Source organism: Aotus nancymaae, unplaced genomic scaffold (assembly GCF_030222135.1).
Source record: "Aotus nancymaae isolate 86718 unplaced genomic scaffold, 86718_ANA_hifiasm-v0.15.2.pri h1tg000016l, whole genome shotgun sequence".
NCBI lineage: Eukaryota > Metazoa > Chordata > Mammalia > Primates > Aotidae > Aotus > Aotus nancymaae.
In genome coordinates, this window is record NW_026988428.1 from 29,981,219 (window position 1) to 30,000,000 (window position 18,782).

General features: G+C 37.5%; 1 protein-coding gene and 1 non-coding gene across 2 annotated transcripts in view; both read left to right on the forward strand.

Moving 5' to 3' along the window:
• PTPRR (protein tyrosine phosphatase receptor type R) overlaps positions 1-18,782 on the forward strand; it is a 283,107-nt gene that overhangs the window by 48,872 nt on the left and 215,453 nt on the right. The gene's annotated exons all lie outside the window — the stretch shown is intronic.
• On the forward strand, positions 12,296-12,402 carry LOC135275472 (U6 spliceosomal RNA). The gene has a single exon (XR_010343105.1). It is a non-coding gene; the product is annotated as a U6 spliceosomal RNA (small nuclear RNA).

The window sequence follows — 18,782 nt, forward strand, 5'->3', positions numbered from 1 at the left end:
ATTTATCTATGTAGTACATATACATATATGTGTGCTTACACATTTACATATATATGTGAATTGGATATATTTTCAAAAGATAGATTATTTAGCTTGAGTATTTTAATTAATAAATTACCAAATTATATTTTTTGAAAAATTGTTAACAATTTACCTTCCCACCAGCAATGTGCATAAAGGTGCCTGATTTACTTAAAGCCTCTCCAGAAGTAGTTCATTGTTCTTTTTAATTTTTGAAAACTGTACGTCATTACTGCTTTCCTTTGCATCTCCCTGACTATGGAAAAAGACAACATCTTTCATTTGTCAGTTATTTGGAGTTCCTCTCATGCAAACTCAAATTGCTTAATTTTGTCTTGTATATTGAGTTATCTTTTCCTTAACAGTTTGTAACAGCTCTTTGTTTATTGGAACATAATCCTTTTGTCTGCCATATGGGTTACAGATACTTCTTCCTGCATAATCACTTCCCTTTTTATGGTGTCTTTTTTAAAAAAAAAAATTGTTTTGTGTTCAAATATTTTTGTCTCTTTCAAGAAACTACCTTTTGTGGCCACGTCTCTCTTTTTTTCTGCTTGGAAAAAAATCCCAGTCATTCTTACAAGGCAGATTTAACTTTCTCATTTATCATTCCCTAGTTTCTTTATATGTAGATAAACTTAGGCATGTATACTTCTACATAGGTAAGAAATCACTGATTTCATTTTTATTGCAGTCATTTTTGTTTGGTATTTTATTGGCTTCCCTCTCCTCTCCTCTTTCCTTTTACCCACTTAATTGTCTTCTATTTGAACCTCCATATTTCCTGGTCTGTCATATTAAGAACCCAATATGTATATGAATTCTTCCATTTATTTTCTTCATGCTTAAATAATCATACACTCATACATGCACAATCTCACAAAAATATGTACATTTATGCATACACATATCCATACAGAAATTGTGCTGTTTTTTATTCTACAAATGTGTTATAATGTTAAGCACACTTCCAGGCTTTTTGTTTCCTTTCTGTCACAATATCCATGGAATATTTTCCTAATCGATGGTCGTGATTCTAACTGATTCTTTTTAATGGTGCATATTACTTCATGGTATGGTTATACCATAACTTATTCAACCATTCCTCTATTAATGATAATTCACATTGTTTATACCTTTATTTTTGGCCCTGTGAATAATGTTATAAAAACATCTTTGTACATTTGCTGCTACGTGTCAGTGCTTTTATTTCGGTGGAACAGAGTCCCAAAAGTAAGATTGCTTTTTTAAAAAAAGTTATATATAACTGAATTTGTTTCTCAAGAGATAATGATAATTTGCATTTCTACCAATAATTTCTGGAGTATCCACCATTCATCTCTACCAGAATCACTCTTTGTTTTGTGACTGATAGGCATAAATTTTTGTCTCATTATTATTTCTGGTTTTTCAAAGAAGCCACCAAAAATAACTTGCCCTTTCTGGATGACTCCAGATCATTCATCATTCTTTACTGCATTGTACAGTCTGTTAGCTTTGTGAGTTTCCTGCCCCTCTCTGAATATCTTTCTCGCCACCTGTGCCTGACTCCAGTGGTCTCCTTGCCCATGCCCGCCACCCTGCTTATTTGACTGTCTCTGATACCTTTGAAAAGCTTGGGCTTTAAAACCAGAGGACTTTTTTGATTCAAATTTTTTTTTTTTTTTTTTTTTTTTTTTTTCCTTGAGACGGAGTTTCGCTCTTGTTACCCAGGCTGGAGTGCAATGGCGCAATCTCGGCTCACTGCAACCTCCGCCTCATGAGTTCAGGCAATTCTCCTGCCTCAGCCTCCCAAGTAGCTGGGATTACAGGCGCGCGCCACCGTGCCTAGCTAATTTTTTTTTGTATTTTTGGTAGAGACGGGGTTTCACCATGTTGACCAGGATGGTCTCGATCTCTTGACCTCGTGATCCACCCGCCTCGGCCTCCCAAAGTGCTGGGATTACAGGCGTGAGCCACCGCGCCCGGCTGATTCAAAATATTTAAACATCAGTCAACATGACTCTGACTGAAGAGTAAAAGTAACCGGCAAAAAGAGTGCTGTTTATAATTTTAGCTTGATATTTTAATAATCATTCAGTTCTTAAAATTTGCTTTCCAGAAAGGTATCTTAGTTAATAAAAGACAGTTAAAAGGCTTGGGTTCTGCTCTTTAAAGCTGTTGAACACCGTTTTCAGTCTACTGAATTATAGCCTCAGAACCCAGTTATCACATAGCAGGAAAATTTTTCAACGTAAAATCATCAGCTTAGACCAGAGTGGTTACCTCCATTATGACATACTGACAAATTCTATAATGCTGTATGTTTACACTCACCCACATACTGCCACACAACACTAACATTCACAAACACTCTGGTCTTTAGAGTGTCCCAAACACTGCCATGTGGGATCATTTATTTTCTCTCTTACCCACCCCCTACCCCTCCCTGACCTTGTCCCTAGTACATTCTCATGATAAAATTACAGCCTAGACAAATGACTTCAGGAAAAGATAAGACACTACACAGAAGGAAAAGTAACACATGGTAAATGTGGTCCTGTACATCCAGCACTCTCCCAGGGAAGTTAGTCTTGGTCAAAGGATTCCACATATTTTTGTTCGGTAGATTCATCAACAGTGAGAAAAATCCCTCAGTTCTCTTAAAGACATTTCATTGGTCATTTCAATTCCTTTTACTTTTATTATAGACTCAACAAAGCTGACTTCTGTTTAGGGATGGGCATCCTGTCCAGCTACACTACAGGGTGAAAATACATCCATTAAAAGGATTTTAAGAATTCTGGTTCCTCTGCAATTATTTCTCAGTGTAAATAAAATCACTAGGCACCTTCATTTCCCAGGCATTCTAACTGGCATGAGTTAGTCTCTCAGGGTTACATCATCCCTGGACACTGACAACAGGGAGTGAGTCTCAAAGGTCAGTTCCAAATCATGGAGAGCTGGCTGCCTGATCATTTTACTCCACAGTGAAGTCTGGTTTATTTCAGTCACTTGATCTCCAAATGTATACAAGTACTCATACGGATAGGGGTCTTACCTACCACCTGTCCAAATCACTCATTTTGTGGATAGTCTCAAGAAATATGAGATGGCTTGTTTGAGACGGAAAGCTCATCAGAGACAAAAGAAGCTTGAATCAGATCATCTGATTTCATTTTTTTCTAACTAAAATAAGAATATTGGTATCTGATTTTTCTATTTCCCTCACAGGGATTTCAGTAATGATCAAATAAATTAATAAAAACACTTTGAAATATTTATGTTATGCACAAAGGTCAGATGTCATAAGATTGTTTTAAAGTTTATTGTTGTATTTCTTCCAGTAGGAACATCAGACATCCCTGGATGGATTACAGCAGCCATCACTTACTGAGTTACTGTATATGAATAGGCTCTCTACTAAACTCACCTCATTTAAGATTGTCATTGACACACATTTACCCTTGCCCTGAAAGGGCGAAATGATTGAATTGGAGGATTCTATAAACAAACAGGAGGATGTTTGTTGAAAAACATTTAAGATGGGCAATATATTGTGTACAAACCTTCATACTCAGGAAGACCATTTCCAGTGTCCACATGCTCAATAACCCTGTTTCGTAAAGCCTATTTAATGTGCCATTATGTGATCTTCTATAGAAATAAGAGTAAGTAATTTTACAAGCGTGAAATAAAAATTATATCTAAATGTAAGTTCTATTTATATTTGTATTTCAAATGATCTTTTAAAGAATGAACTTTTAAAAAATCCTAAATATGGCTACAATCAATTCTGTTTATATTTATGAAAATCATGTGTATTTTACAAGGAAAAAAAATAGTGTAGAGTTAAGAAATAAGATTACTAAATTTATTTCTGTTGTTTGGTGTTCAGATAGACATTTGTGTTTACAAAAACAGCTTCAAGAGAGCCACTCTAAAGGTCAATGTTCTTACCTCTTTAAACTCTTCCAGCCATCTTCACTCATCATTATAATCATCTTTGTGGGAATAAAGCCAAGGTGTGACCTGAGGTGATAAGAGTTTCCCTGCCCAAAAATATGTATTCAAGCAGTTTGTCGCAGCCTAAAATTTCACTATCAGAGAACAATTTAATAGGAACATTCAATTTCTAGGCTATCTGGGTTAAAGTCTTTAATTTTACTTTTAACTGACAAATAATAACCATATATATTTATGGAGTACTGTGTGATGCTATATCTCTAGCAACATTGTGGAACTTGATGTTTGCCATACTCAGGTACTGAGACAATCCCTATATAATTTTTCTAAATATTGCCAACAAAGTATTTATTTGTACAGCATGCTTTCTTGATACTGAAATTGTAATGTATATTGCTAAACCAGGGAAACTATAGATCCCTACCCTTTTCCTAAGGGAATGAATGAGTCTTCAGATACATAATTTGGCCCATGGAGAGAAAATGATCTAGATTTGGAAAAATCTCTATGCAGAGCAAAGTCAGGCCAGGTGCGAGGGGAGATGTGAGCAGTGAGAGTGCAAAGCACTTGCGGGAGCAAGGGTGATTTGTGGAATGAGCAGCTCTGAAGACAAACTTCTCCTCATCCTAGTTATCCCTCAGGCTGAGTTTGCGGCTATTGAATTTTTTGGCAAAGTACCCATTAGCCAGAGGAGCTACACGTCACAGACTATAAGCTGAAGTTAGCCCATAGAGAATCTATTAGTCCGTGACATTTGAATGGAATTGAACGGGAGCACTCACAAGCAGAGCCTACAACCTAATTTGCCACAAGCCTTAACACTGGTAGATCCCTCTCCTTTACTCATTGTGCTTCCTTCCTGACTCCTGAAATCATTCAAATTTGTGATGCTGCTTTTGGATTTCAATGTTCACTGAACATCTATTTCCCAAGTGTTGGTTTTATTTTTAATCTACTCTAAAATGTGTTTGTGCCTATTGCCTGTTTTATTCAGGACCAAGTCTGTGAATTCATGTTGCTTTACATATTCTCTGCTCATGTTGCTTTACATATTGCATACTATTAATGCAATAATACTCCAGAAATGTTGGTGATAATGTTACCGTGCATGTTTGCAGAGCCTGAAGACTGCTGAATACCACAATCACACAGTCTGAAGCTGTTACAGTTGAACTCTTTAACAAGCATCAGCAACACAGTGTACATATTGGACATGATAGTTGTCAGGATGACTTAAGGATGGTGGACTTTTTGAGAAGCGTCTCATTCTTCTGACATTCCAGTGACAGAAAGTTGTATTCTAAGTCTAACATTTTAACAATGCCAGAAGCACGTGTTCATTCACTATCTTTAGGAATGAGGACATTGAAATGAGACGTAAAGATCTTCGTTGTCATTCTGATTGAGCTGCTAATTTGCTGAAGATAGATAGGCAAACTTAATCTTGTGATAATATTGAATCTGCAGAATAAAGAGTAGCAATAGGTAATAACAAATCAATTTCTTCCAATAGGGTTTCTATATTCATGAAGCACTATGGTAGAGGTTTTTCATCCCACTGTCTCATAACTCTGCATGATATTGTTCACATGTTGCAGATTATAACACTGAGGTTCAGGTAGGCTGTCATACAAAGTATCTCATTTGATTCTAAGATGATGGGTTTTCCATCTTGTTGCTCTGCATCCCCTCTCATCTGTGGTCTTTGGAAGTGATCTGATCAGAACTGGGGATGATTGGTGGCTACTGTCCTGGGCTCCCAGCAGAAGAACTATTTATGTAGAGAAGGCAGAGGGGCTTCTAATAGACAGTAGATTACTTCAGGGCCAAGGAGCTCTTAAATATATGGCATGGATCTGGTGAAAACATTTCCTCTTTGATTCTCCCCTTCTACAGCCTTCTCTCTGGACCAGAAGAGGTCATCCAACTCTTTGTGAGCTTCTGTATGACTGTGTTAGGTTCCTATGGCTGCTGTAACATATGACTGCAAACATGGTAGCTTCAAGCAATACAAATGTATTATCTTATAGTTCTGGAAGTTACAAATCCAAAATCACTCTCCTTGGCTAATGTCAGGGTGTCTACAAGGCTAATTCCTTCTGGAGATTCTAGGGGGAAAATTGGTTCCCTGCCTTTTCCACCTTAATTCCTTGGATAATGGTCTCCTTATAGCTGTGCCCCATCTGACCTTTCCATCAGCCATCACACCTCCTTCACTCTCTGATTCTGACCCTCCCTCTTGTAAGAACTCCAGTGATTATATTCAGCCTACTAATCCAGGATAATCTCCCATGTCAAGACACTTAATCACATCAACAAAGTTCCTCTTACCATGTAAAGTAATATTCACAGGTCCCAAGAATTAAAACATGGACATCTTCAGGGGACTATTATTCAGTCTACCACAGTTGCCCACCCCGGTGATTTCTCCATTGATAATAATATCCTACTTTGGGCAACTCAGGGCTACCCCATCAATTTCTAGGACTCAGCATCTGGAATTCCTCTCATGTGAGTCTCCTCAAAGCAAGACTATGAGTGCAAGGTCAGTCTGAACTCTTCACTGTCCAACAAGGCTTGCAATTTATAGACCTCAAACTGGACCAGACATATTTTGAGTGACTCTGAGTAAGCCCACCATGTCTAGCTAATTTTGTATTTTTACTAAAGATGGGGTTTCTCTGTGTTGGTCAGGCTGATCTCAAACTCCCAACGTCAGGTGATCTGCCCACCTCAGCCTCCCAAAGTGCTGGGATTATAGGCGTGAGCTACCACGCCTGACTAGAATTATTTATAATCATGCAGTTGCACACATTGAAATATACATGAATTTATAAGATATGGTAACTGCCTTTTTTTCTTAAATTTGGAATTCTATTGTTTAAAAATGCATTTTAAGTATTTCTTTAAAAATTAAGAGATCTGGCATAACAGTGTCTTGTTTTTAGGTGGTTGCATCATGGCTTCTCTCTTTAGACAGAATATGTGCTCTCCATTCACCTTAGATCTTGCTATTCTCTGATACATTATATATGGTATGTTTCACTCATTTCTTTTAACTGCTTGGACTCTGTGAGTTTACAAAAATGATTCTAAAACAAAGCATCAACATACACCTTAGAGGACATTTGTTCAGATAATTTTGTCAGGGACAGTAACTTCATATATGTTAGAAAACTTTGAGTTAATCACTATGTATTCAGACAAAGCAGAGGATGAGCCTTATCATTCAGTATCATCCTAAGATCTGTAGGTTAACTGGATCTTCCCTTTGAGTATTTCTTTTTTCCGCCTGACTCTCTCAGCCTTTAATTCACCAACAACTAGGCCAGGCATTTCTCATCATTTTAGTATCCCTTCCATTTCCCTGGAGGCAAAATTTTCCACCTGTCCTCTGTCACTTAGAAGGTGACCATCCTTTCCTCTTCCCAAGCTGTCTCATAAGTATATGAGTTCCTTAAAGTTTAGGATCTGTTTTACTTCAAATAAAGACTTTCTTGGTCTGTATTAGTCTGTTTTCATGCTACTGATAAAGACATACCTAAGACTGGGTCATTTATAAAGAAAAAGAGGTTTGATGGACTCACAGTTCCATGTGGCTAGGGAGACCTCACAATCATGGCAGAAAGCAAAAGGCACATCTCACATGGTGGCAAGCAAGAGAGAAATGACAGCCAAACAAAAGGAGAAACCCCTTATAAAATAATCAGATCTCATGAGACTTACTACCATAGGAACAGTATGAGGGAAACTGCCCCCATGATTCAGTTATCTCTCACCAGGTTCCTCCCACAACACATGGGAATTATGGGAGCTACACAGTTGAAGGTGAGATTTGAGTGGGGACATGGCCAAACCATATCACCTTTATGTCCAGTCTCAGAGAGTGGCTGCCACATGATGGAATGTTAACAAATGTGTGTTGAATGAATGAATAAATGTTGATAGTGATGATGGTATTTGTAATGATAGCTAATGTTTGTGAGAACTTATTTATGCATCTTTGATTGAAGTAACAATAGCAGTCATGATAGAGACAAATTCATTGTGAGTACCTGCCTCCCACAGGCCCTGGAAAATCAGCCTTACTGATCATGTGACCCTCTCTCCTGGCCACAGATCAGGGGACCACTAAAAGATTCCTAAGCCAAGGACTCCCTATATTTGGCTGACCAGACACCTATGACATGGCCTGTTGCAAAGAGCACTCCCAAGAAATAAGCTTAGCATTTCAGGGCTTTTCCCTTTTCATAACCCAAACCAAGAAACAAGGTGGAGGATGCTTGATCAAATGGGTTATGCTAGGGTTTAGGGACTGGTTGCCAATCTGGCCATTCACAAAAGGAATATGCACAACTAATGCCATCAGTGGGAGATAGAAGATAGTTTTAGTTTCTTATTTTTCAGCTTCCAGATAACAATATACGTGAGTCTTTGCTATCTTTGGATGTATACAAAATTACCTTCTTGTATCCTTACAACTTGTCTGCCTTTACCTCAGGGAAGTAAAAGACATGTCTGTTCTTTATAATTAAAATAACTTGCCTGGAACATTGCCTTAACCCAGGATCCTAGCATGACAGTGGAATTTACTAAAGGAGGGATGGTGGAGTAGTAGCATTGCCAGAGTGAAAATCAAAGGCAACCAAGAATTTGGCTTTGGACACTACAGCTCCCAGCGAGTTGTTCTGAACAGAATGGAGACTCAACATTTTTAAGTACTGGGCATTTTCTAAGATGTGAATTTTCCTGAATCCTTAAATTCTGAACAAAAAAACAGTGATAAAAATACCTGAGAAATATTTCACCCTGTTATAAAGCAAGGTGAAATGATAGATATTGGTTCATTACAATCATTGGACTAAAAAAGATGTCAATTAAGCAGCAGAAAAACTATTAAAATTAATTGAGCATTTTAGGAATCAGCTTGCTAAATCTGAAAAGAGGACATACTTCGGTTTATAATATGCTTCCTAGAATTGTTATCTTCAAAGTGGATATAATCTTTATAGAATAACCTCAGCATTAATTTTTCACAAATTAAAAAGCATGCTAGGGGATTAAAGCAGAATAATAGATGTAACATTACATAAAAGTAGGACAGTCATACATCATTTATGACTTCCTTGCTCATCAGGACTTGGCTTTTTGAATCTTAATTGCAAATTGCTGTGAATAGATTGTTGAAAAAAAGTAAATTGGTTATTCTGATAGCAGACAACTTTGATTAGGGAGATAATTTTAGGAGGCTGAGATCCTGGTGTATTAAACATACTTACATAGTCATGTTTAGTCATGAGACTTTAAGTATAGACTTCTGGTCAGTGCACATTGTTTATATTTTATTTGCATTTTGATCAATGCTAGTTAGATTCAATGTAAGTTATTATGTATTATAAATGTCTGTAAAGCAGAGTAGGGTTAGACCTCTAGTACAGAATAGGGCAATTGGTTGATAAAAAGACATATTCTTCTACAGCCTTGACACTAGTCCAACTGTTTCTCCATCCAGTTTCCTTCTTCCTTTTATGCTTACTTATCTGTCAATTGCTAGGGTAAACGTGGACATGCTTTGGATTCCAAACCAGAGGCTATAATAAAACATAAGTTTATTAATCTTTTCTTTTTTGAAAAATTAAGCAACAGATGGGAAGGCTGGCATACTTCTTCTTGTAGAATTATTTATTTAATTTATTTTTTACTGTCGGAATTTTCTAACCACCTTAATTCACTCTTTAATAAAAATAATTAAGTCTACCAATCATTGGCCACTTAACAACACTAATTATAATGCAACTCTGTAGAAAAGGCACCCTTATCTTCATGTTACATATGAGGAAACTGAGGCTCAAGTAGGTTACCCATAGCTAACTTACCTAGGACTGCATAGCTGAAGCTGGAATTTAAACTAGTGGAGATATAGCTTTCAGTAGGCCCTGGAGAATTTGCCCAAACTCTCCTAATTTTTTGCACACTGCTTCACTTTTCCCTGGGAACTATGAGCAATTACCTTACTTTCTCTACCACTAATCATGGACTTTGTCAAAAAGGCTGTGCTTTGGTGTGGGAAAGAAAGGTCTGGTCATGAGCGATTCTGATATATTTGCCTTGTGTCCTCACTCTCTGACCAGATGTCACTCTGTTTAAAATTCTTCCTTAGAAAAGCATGACCATCTGAGCATTTGCTCCATTTCTGAACTGAAGTTTACAGTCTGGTTTTGAAATCCAAATTGTACTCCTTAAGAACTAGATTAGGGAGGTAGCAGCCAATTAAGGCCACCTGTTTGTATCAGCAGTGCTGTGCTTAGATGAATCCTCATATAAAGAGAGAGATTGATGGCCCTTTAACAAGATCATAATCCCCTTAGGCAGATGACTGTAATTTGGTATGGAGAGAATGTATGTATCTGCTTACCCGGCCCCAGGACTAAATAAAGGTCTCTGTGATCCGACTGTGTTCACTGCAGCCTAGAACACAGCCCCAACTGTGATCAATCCTAGTCATTCCACAAGGCTTTGGGAAATTTGCATGGATGCCATTGGAATTAAATCTCCATAAAGATATTTGGAACAGAAAAGCCCAGCCTTTTTATGGTTCTATAAATTTTGCAATCTGACTGATAGCCTCCACAAAAGCCCATCCTATTTTTCATAAGCCAGGCAGTTCCTCAAGCTCAACTTTACAGCCACCATATCAAAAAGTTTTGAGGATTTGAAAAATACTTACCAGTTCTAGGAATGGGAAAGATGGCATCTGAAACTAATTTTACAGAAACCCATGGCAAGGAAATGGTTTAACCATTACATTAACAGATGCCCTCAGAGACTGTGCTGTGAGACACTCTTTCTCCTTAACTGGCATCTTCTCCCATGTGAGTATCCCACCTCTCATTCCCTGCTAGGCCAAGAGGAGTCTCCTCTATGGAGCTTCTTGAACATTGTTAATTTATATTAGCCTTGCCCTATTCGAATTCCAGTTTGCAGGAGTCCTTCATTTATTCAACAAATCCTTATTAAGCATTTTTATGTTCTAAGTACTGCTTTAAATTCTAGGAATTCAAAACAAAAAAAAAATCCCTATTTTTATTCTCATGGAGGAAGACAGACCATAAACAAATGCTTTCATATTATTTCAAGCATTAAGTTCTAGAAAACAATTTAAAATGGCAAAAATAAAAATAAAACAGGCAAGGAAATAGAGAGTTATGAGTAGACCTGGTTTACATAAACTGGCCAGAGAAGAGGCTTCAGTTGTTCACACTGCCTAGCACACATATGGCACATATTAGGAACTCAATAAACATCCAGTACTTTAAATATTCAGTAAGTGCTTTTTGATCAGATATTTTGTGTCTCAAATACCTTAACATCACTGACTAGTGTACATTGCATATATTTTACCAAAAAAAAAAAAGACTGGACCTTACATTTGTTTTTAGATTTCTGTAAAACACTACGTGGAGCTGGGTCTCAGAATGTTGCTGGTTGATAAATCCAAACCTTATTGTGGGATTTTCACACATAAGTGTGAACTTACGTAAGTAAGGTAGTCACATATGCCTAAGTGCAGGACATGGAGCACCTAGCAAAAGTGTACTTCATACTAATACAGAAATTCCTACATGTAACTAAGTATCCATACATTAAAGTGAACTTTTTGTTTACCTATATAATTTCTGAAATGTCCATGGACCTTTTTGGTTATCCTTAACTGAAAGGCAGTCTGAACTCTTTAGGTTTTATTTGAACTAACTTGGTCTGTACCAAATAAAGTTACATAGAATTTCATTTGAGAAAGTATTTCTTAAAGGAGTATGTTCATATGTGCTTGTCATTGTGTTGAAAAACTGAAAAAATATATTTTATATAAGATATATGTACTTAGGCATTCATTTCCTAAGTTTAACTCTATTAAAAGTGGTGTTCACACACAAAATGGTATGCTGCCTTGTGGAATCCAAAAGAGATGCATCTATAGTACTGAAAACTGTCACAGTGTCCTTTTCCCAGAAAGTGTCCCAGTGTGGATTTTGTGAAAGGGAAGATCTATGAGCTTTGTGAAAGGGAAGAGTTTAAACTTTACCCCTGAGGGGGAAAAGAACCCCAATGACTTGGAATGGGTACATAATAAAAAGCTTTCAGGATAAGGAAGAAAAAATAAAGAGAATGATTATTTCAATAACAAAAAAGAAAATAAGTTATGAGTTGAGATCAAAATGTTTTTGAGCACTTGCTTTGTGGTTATCACTGTAACACGTTTGGGGAGGAGTAGGAACATGTGAGTTCCTTTGCCGTTAGGATGATAAATTATTTGGAAGAAAAGATTTGCGTGCGCACTTCGGCAGCACATATACTAAAATTGGAATGATACAAAGAAGATTAGCGTGGCCCCTGTGCAAGGATGACACGCAAATTCGTGAAGTGTTCCATATTAAAAAAAAAAAAAAAAAGATTTGCACACAAGCCTATGTTTACCCAATGCCAGGATCTTGGTGTAATGAGCTTTCAACCTCCCTCTCAGCTGATAAATTTGTTTCCTATTTCTTGGAAAAAAGTAAAAGACATCACAAAGAAACTCCAATTCCTTTCCTGCTCCTCATATCTATAAATATCTCTAGATCTGTATATTTCCTTTCCTCCTTCCCCAGAGTCCCAGAGAAATGATTATTCTATTCATTATAAATATTGTACCCTCACTTGCTCCATCAGTTACCCCCTCCTGAGAATTTTCAACCTTCTTCCTAAGTATTTTTCTTTCAGTGCTTAAGCATGTGCTTATATAAAAAAAAATCAATGATAGCATTAACAAGAAACTTCTCTTTGACCCTGTCAGGAGTTGTCTACCCTGGATACATACTAGAATCACCTCTGCTGACAAGAATACTGAAACTTAGGGCCCAATTAAGATGAAGGAGAATAAAATCTTTGAGGGGTACACCCCAAGTAGTGATACTGTTTAAAGCTACTCTACAGATTCTAACTCACAGCTATAGTTGACAGACATTGGCAGACGTGATTCTTTATCATATTCCACTCTCCCTTTAACAGCCAGTCATATGTTTATTTCCACTGAATTTTAAAGAATTCACAAATGGCTAATGGTGAGTTAAAATCTGTTTACATGTCAGAACTGGCAGAAGTTAGTAAAAGATTTGATGACCTGGTATGAAACACTGGTACTTAAGAAGCCAAAGCTCAAGACTTTGGTGCCATTCATTTATTTATTTATTTATTATACTTTAAGTTCTGGGGTACATGTGCACAACATGCAGGTTTGTTACATAGGTATACGTGTGCCAAGGTGGTTTGCTGCATCCATCACCCCATCGTCTACATTAGGTATTTCTCCTAACGCTATCCCTCCTCTATCCCCCTACCCCCCTGCTATCCCTCCTGTAGCCCCCCTTCCCCTGACAGGCCCCAGTGTGTGATGGTCCCCTCCCTGTGTCCATGTGTTCTCATTGTTCAACACCCACTTATGAGGGAGAACACACAGTGTTTGGTTCTCTGTTCTTGTGTCAGTTTGCTGAGAGTGATGATTTCCAGCTTTATCCATGTCCCTGAAAAGGACATGAACTCATCTTTTTATATGGCTGCATAGTATTCCATCTTTTTTTATGGCTGCACATACACATATATGCCACATTTTCTTTATCCAGTCTATCATTGATGGGCATTTGTGTTGGTTCCAGGACTTTGCTATTGTAAACAATGCCACAATGAACATACGTGTGCATGTGTCTTTATAATAGAATGATTTATAATCTTTTGGGTTTATACCCAGTAATGGGATTGCTGGATCAAATCATATTTCTACTTCTAGATCCTTGAGGAATCACCTGCCTTCCACAATGGTTGAACTAATTTGCACTCCCACCAACAGTGTAAAAATGTTCCTATTTCTTCACATCCTCTCCAGCATCTGTCTCCTGATTTTTTAATGATTGCCGTTTTAACTGGTGTGCAATGGTATCTCATTGTGGTTTTGATTTGCATTTCTCTAAGGAGCAGTGATAATGAACATTTTTTCATATGTTTGTTGGCTGCATAAATGTCTTCTTTTTAGAACTTTCTGTTCCTATCCTTCACCCACTTTTTGATGGGGCTGTTTTTTTTTTTTTTTTCTTGTAAACTTGTTTAAGCTCTTTGTAGATTCTGGATATTAGCCTTTTGTCAGATGGGTGGACTGCAAAAATTTTGTCCCATTCTGTTGGTTGCTGGTTCACTGTAATGGTAGTTTCTTTTGCTGTACAGAAGCTCTTTAGTTTAATTAAATCCCATTTGTCTATTTTGACTTTTGTTGCCATTGCTTTTGTTGTTATAGTCATGAAGTCCTTGCTCATTCCTATACTCTCAATGGTTTTGCCTAGATTTTCTTCTAGATTTTTTATGATGTTAGATCTTATGTTTAACTCTTTAATCCATCTTGAGTTAATTTTTGTATAGGGTGTAATGAAGGGGTCCAGTTTCAGCTTTCTGCATATGGCTAACCACTTTTCCCAACACCATTTATTAAATAGAGAATCCTTTTCCTATTGCTTGTTTTTGTCAGGTTTGTCAAAGATTAGAGTGTTGTAGATGTATGGTGTTATTTCTGAGGCCTCTGTTGTGTTCTGTTGGTCTATGTCTCTGTTTTGGTACCAGTACCATGCTGTTTAGATTACTGAGCCTTGTAGTATAGTTTGAAGTCAGATAGCGTGATGCCTCTGGCTTTTTTTTTTTTTTTTTTCCACTTAGGATTGTCTTAGCTATGAGGGCTTTTTTGGTTCCATATGAAATTTAAAGTAGTTTTTTCTAATTCTGTTAAGAAAGTCATTGGTAGCTTGATGGATATAGCATTGAATCTATAAATTACTTGGGGCAGTATGGCAATTTTCATGGTATTAATTCTGCCTAACCATAAGCATGGAATGTTTCTCCGTCCGTTTGTGTCCTTTCTTATTTCCTTGAGCAGTAGTTTGTAGTCCTCCTTAAAGAGGTCCTTCACCTCCCTTGTTTGTTGTATTCCTAAGTATTTTATTCTCTTTGTAGCAATTGTGAATGCGAGTTCACTCATGATTTGGCTCTCTGTTTGTCTGTTATTGGTGTATAGGAATGCTTGTGATTTCTGCACATTGATTTTCTTATCCTGAGGCTTTGCTGAAGTTGCTTATCAGCTTAAGGAGATTTTGGGCTGAGACAATGGGGTCTTCTAAATATACAATCATGCTGTCTGCAAATAGAGACAATTTGACTTCCTATTTTCCTAATTGAATACACTTTATTTCTTTTTCTTGCCTGATTGCCCTGCCAAGAACTTCCAATACTATGTTGAATTGGAATGGTGAGAGAGGGCATCCTTGTCTTGTGCTGGTTTTCAAAAGCAATGCTTTCAGTTTTTGCCCATTCAGTATGATATTGGCTGTGGGTTTGTCTTAAATAGCTCTTATTATTTTGAGATACATTCCATCAAAACCTAGTTTGTTGAGAGTTTTTGGCATAAAGGGCTATTGAATTTTGTTGAAGGTCTTCTCTGCATCTGTTGTGATAATCAGGTGGTTTTTGTCTTTGGTTCTGTTTACGTGATTACGTTTATAGATTTGCGTATGTTGAACCGTGGATAAGTTATTGATGTGCTGTTGGATTCAGTTTGCCAGTATTTTATTGAGGATTTTTGCATCCATATTCATCATATATATTGGCCTGAAATTTTCTTTTTTGGTTGTGTCTCTGCCAGGTTTTGGTATCAGGATGATGTTGGCCTCATAAAATGAGGTAGGGAGGATTCCCTCTTTTTCTGTTGTTTGGAATAGTTTCAGAAGGAATAGTATTAGCTACTCTTTGTATTTGTCTGTGAACCCATCTGGTTCTGGACTTTTTTTGGTTGGTAGGCTACTAATTGCTGCCTCAATTTCAGACCTTATTATTGGTCTATTCAGGGATTTGACTTCCTCCTGGTTTAGTCTTGGGAGTATGTAAGTGTCCAGGAATTTATCATTTCTTCTAGATTTACTGGTTTATTTGCATAAAGGTGTTGATAGTATTCTCTGATGGTAGTTTGTATTTCTGTGGGATTGGTGGTGATATCACCGTTATCATTTTTTATTGCACCTGTTTGATTATTCTCTCTTTTCCTTTTTGTTAGTCTGGCTAGCAATCTGTCTATTTTGTTGATCTTTTCAAAAACCCAGCTCCTGGATTCACTGATTTTTTTTTTGAAGGGTGTTTTGTGTCTCTATCGCCTTTAGTTCTGCTCTGATCTTTTTTATTTTTTGTATTCTGCTAGCTTTTTCAATTTGTTTGATCTTGCTCCTCTAGTTCTTTCAATCATGATGTTAGGGTGTCGATTTGAGACCTTTCAAGCATTCTGATGTGAGCATTTAGTGCTATAAATTTTCCTCTACACACTGCTTTAAATGTGTCCCAGAGATTCTGGTACATTGTGTCTTCATTCTCATTGTTTTCAAAAAAAATCTTTATTTCTGCCTTCATTTCGTTATTTATCCAGTAGTCATTAAGGAGCAGGTTGTTCAGTTTCCATGCAGTTGTGCAGTTTTGAGTGAGTTTTTTAATCCTGAGTTCTAATTTGATTGCACGGTGGTCTTTGAGACTGTTTATTATGATTTCCATTCTTTTGCCTTTGTTGAGGAGTGTTTTACTTCCAATTATGTGGTCAGTTTTAGAATAAGTGCGATGTGGTCCTGAGAAGAATGTATATTCTGTTGATTTGGGGTGGAGAGCTCTATAGATGTCAATTAGGTCTGCTTGGTCTAGATCTGAGCTCAAATCCTGGATATCCTTGTTAATTTTCTGTCTTGTTGATCTAATATTGACAGTGGGGTGTTAGTCTCCCACTATTATGTGTGGGAGTCTAAGCCTCATTGTAGGTCATTAAGAACTTGCTTTATGTATCTGGGTGCTCATGTATTAGGTGCATAATATATATTTAGGATAGTTAGCTCTTCTTGTTGCATTGATCTCTTTACCATTATGTGATGCCCTTCTTTGTCTCTTTTGATCTTTGTTGGTTTAAAGTCTGTTTTATCAGAGACTAACATTGCAACCCCTGCTTTTTTTTGCTTTCCATTTGCTTGGTAAGTCGTCTTCCATGCCTTTATTTTGATTCCTTGTTAGTCTTTGCACGTGAGATGAGTTTCCTGGATACAGTACACCTATGGGTCTTGACTTTTTATCCAATCTGCCAGTCTGTGTCTTTTGATTGGAACATTTAGCCTGTTTACATTTAAGATTAATATTGTTATGTGTGAATCCGATCCTGCCATTTTGATGCTAGCTGGTTGATTTGCCCATTAGTTGATGCAGTTTCTTCATAGTGTTGATGGTCTTTAAAATTTGGTATGTTTTTGCAATGGCTTTTACTGGTTGCTCCTCTTCACGTTTAGAGCTACCTTTAGGAGCTCTTGTAAGCCAGGCCTGGTGGTGACAGAATTGCTCAGGATTTGCTTGTCTGTAAAGGATTTTATTTCTCCTTCACTTATGAAGCTTAGTATGGCTGGATATGAAATTTGGGGTTGAAAATTATTTTCTTTAAGAATGTTGAATATTGGCCCCCACTCTCTTCTGACTTGTAGGTTTTCTGCTGAAAGATCTGCTGTTGAGTCAGAAGGGCTTCCCTTTGTGAGTAACCCGACCTTTCTCTCTGGCTGCCCTTAGCATTTTTTTCCCTCATTTCAACCTTGGTTAATCTGACAATTATGTGTCTTGGGGTTGTTCTTCTTGAGGAATATCTTTGTGATATTCTCTGTATTTCCTGAATTTGGATGTTGACCTGCCTTGCTAGGTTGGGGAAGTTCTCCTGGATAATATCCTAAAAAGTGTTTTCCAACTTGGTTTCATTCTCCCTGTCACTTTCAGGTGTACCGATCAAACATAGATTTGGTTGTTTCACATAATCTCATATTTCTTGGAGGCTTTGGTCATTTATTTCTTTTCACTCTTTTTTTCTGTGATCTTGCCTTCTCACTTTATTTCATTGAGTTGATCTTCAATCACTGATATCCTTTCGTCCATTTGATCAATCTGGCTATTAAAATTTGTGTATGCTTCATGAAGTTGTTGTGATGTGTTTTTCAGCTCCATCAAGTCATTTATGTTCTTCTCTATGCTGGTTATCCTAGTTAGCATTTTGTCTAACCTTTTTTCAAGGTTCTTAGCTTCCTTGCATTGGGTTAGAACATGCTCCTTTAGCTCAGAGAAGTTTGCTATTACCCACTTTCTGAAGCCTGCTTCTGTGAATTCATCAAACTCATTCTCCATCCAGTTTTGTTCCATTGCTGGTGAGGAGTTGTGATCACTTTGAGGAGAAGAGGTATTCTGGTTTTTGGAGTTTTCAGCCTTTTTGTGCTGGTTTCTTCCCATCTCAGTGGATTTATCTACCTTTGGTCTTTGAAGCTGGTGACCTTTGGATAGGGTCTCTGAGTGGATGTTTTTTCTGTTGATGTTGAAACTCTTTCTTCCTGTTTGTTAGTTTTCCTTCTAATAGCCAGAACCCTCTGCTGCTGGTGTGCTGGAGTTTGCTGGAGATCCACTCCAGACCCTGCTTGCCTGGGAATCACCAGCTGAGGCTGCAGAATAGCAGAGATGGCTGCCTGTTCCTTCCTCTGGTAGCTTCGTCCCAGAAGGGTACCTGCCAGATGCCAGCCAGAGCTCTCCTGTATCTGTCATCCCTTGCTTGGAGGTGTCTCCCAGTCAGGATACACAGGGGTCAGGGAGCCACTTGAGGAGATAGTCTGTCCTTTATCAGAGCTCAAACATTGTGCTAGGAGATCCATTACTCCCTTCAGAACTGCCGGGCAGGGACGTTTAAGTCTGCTGAA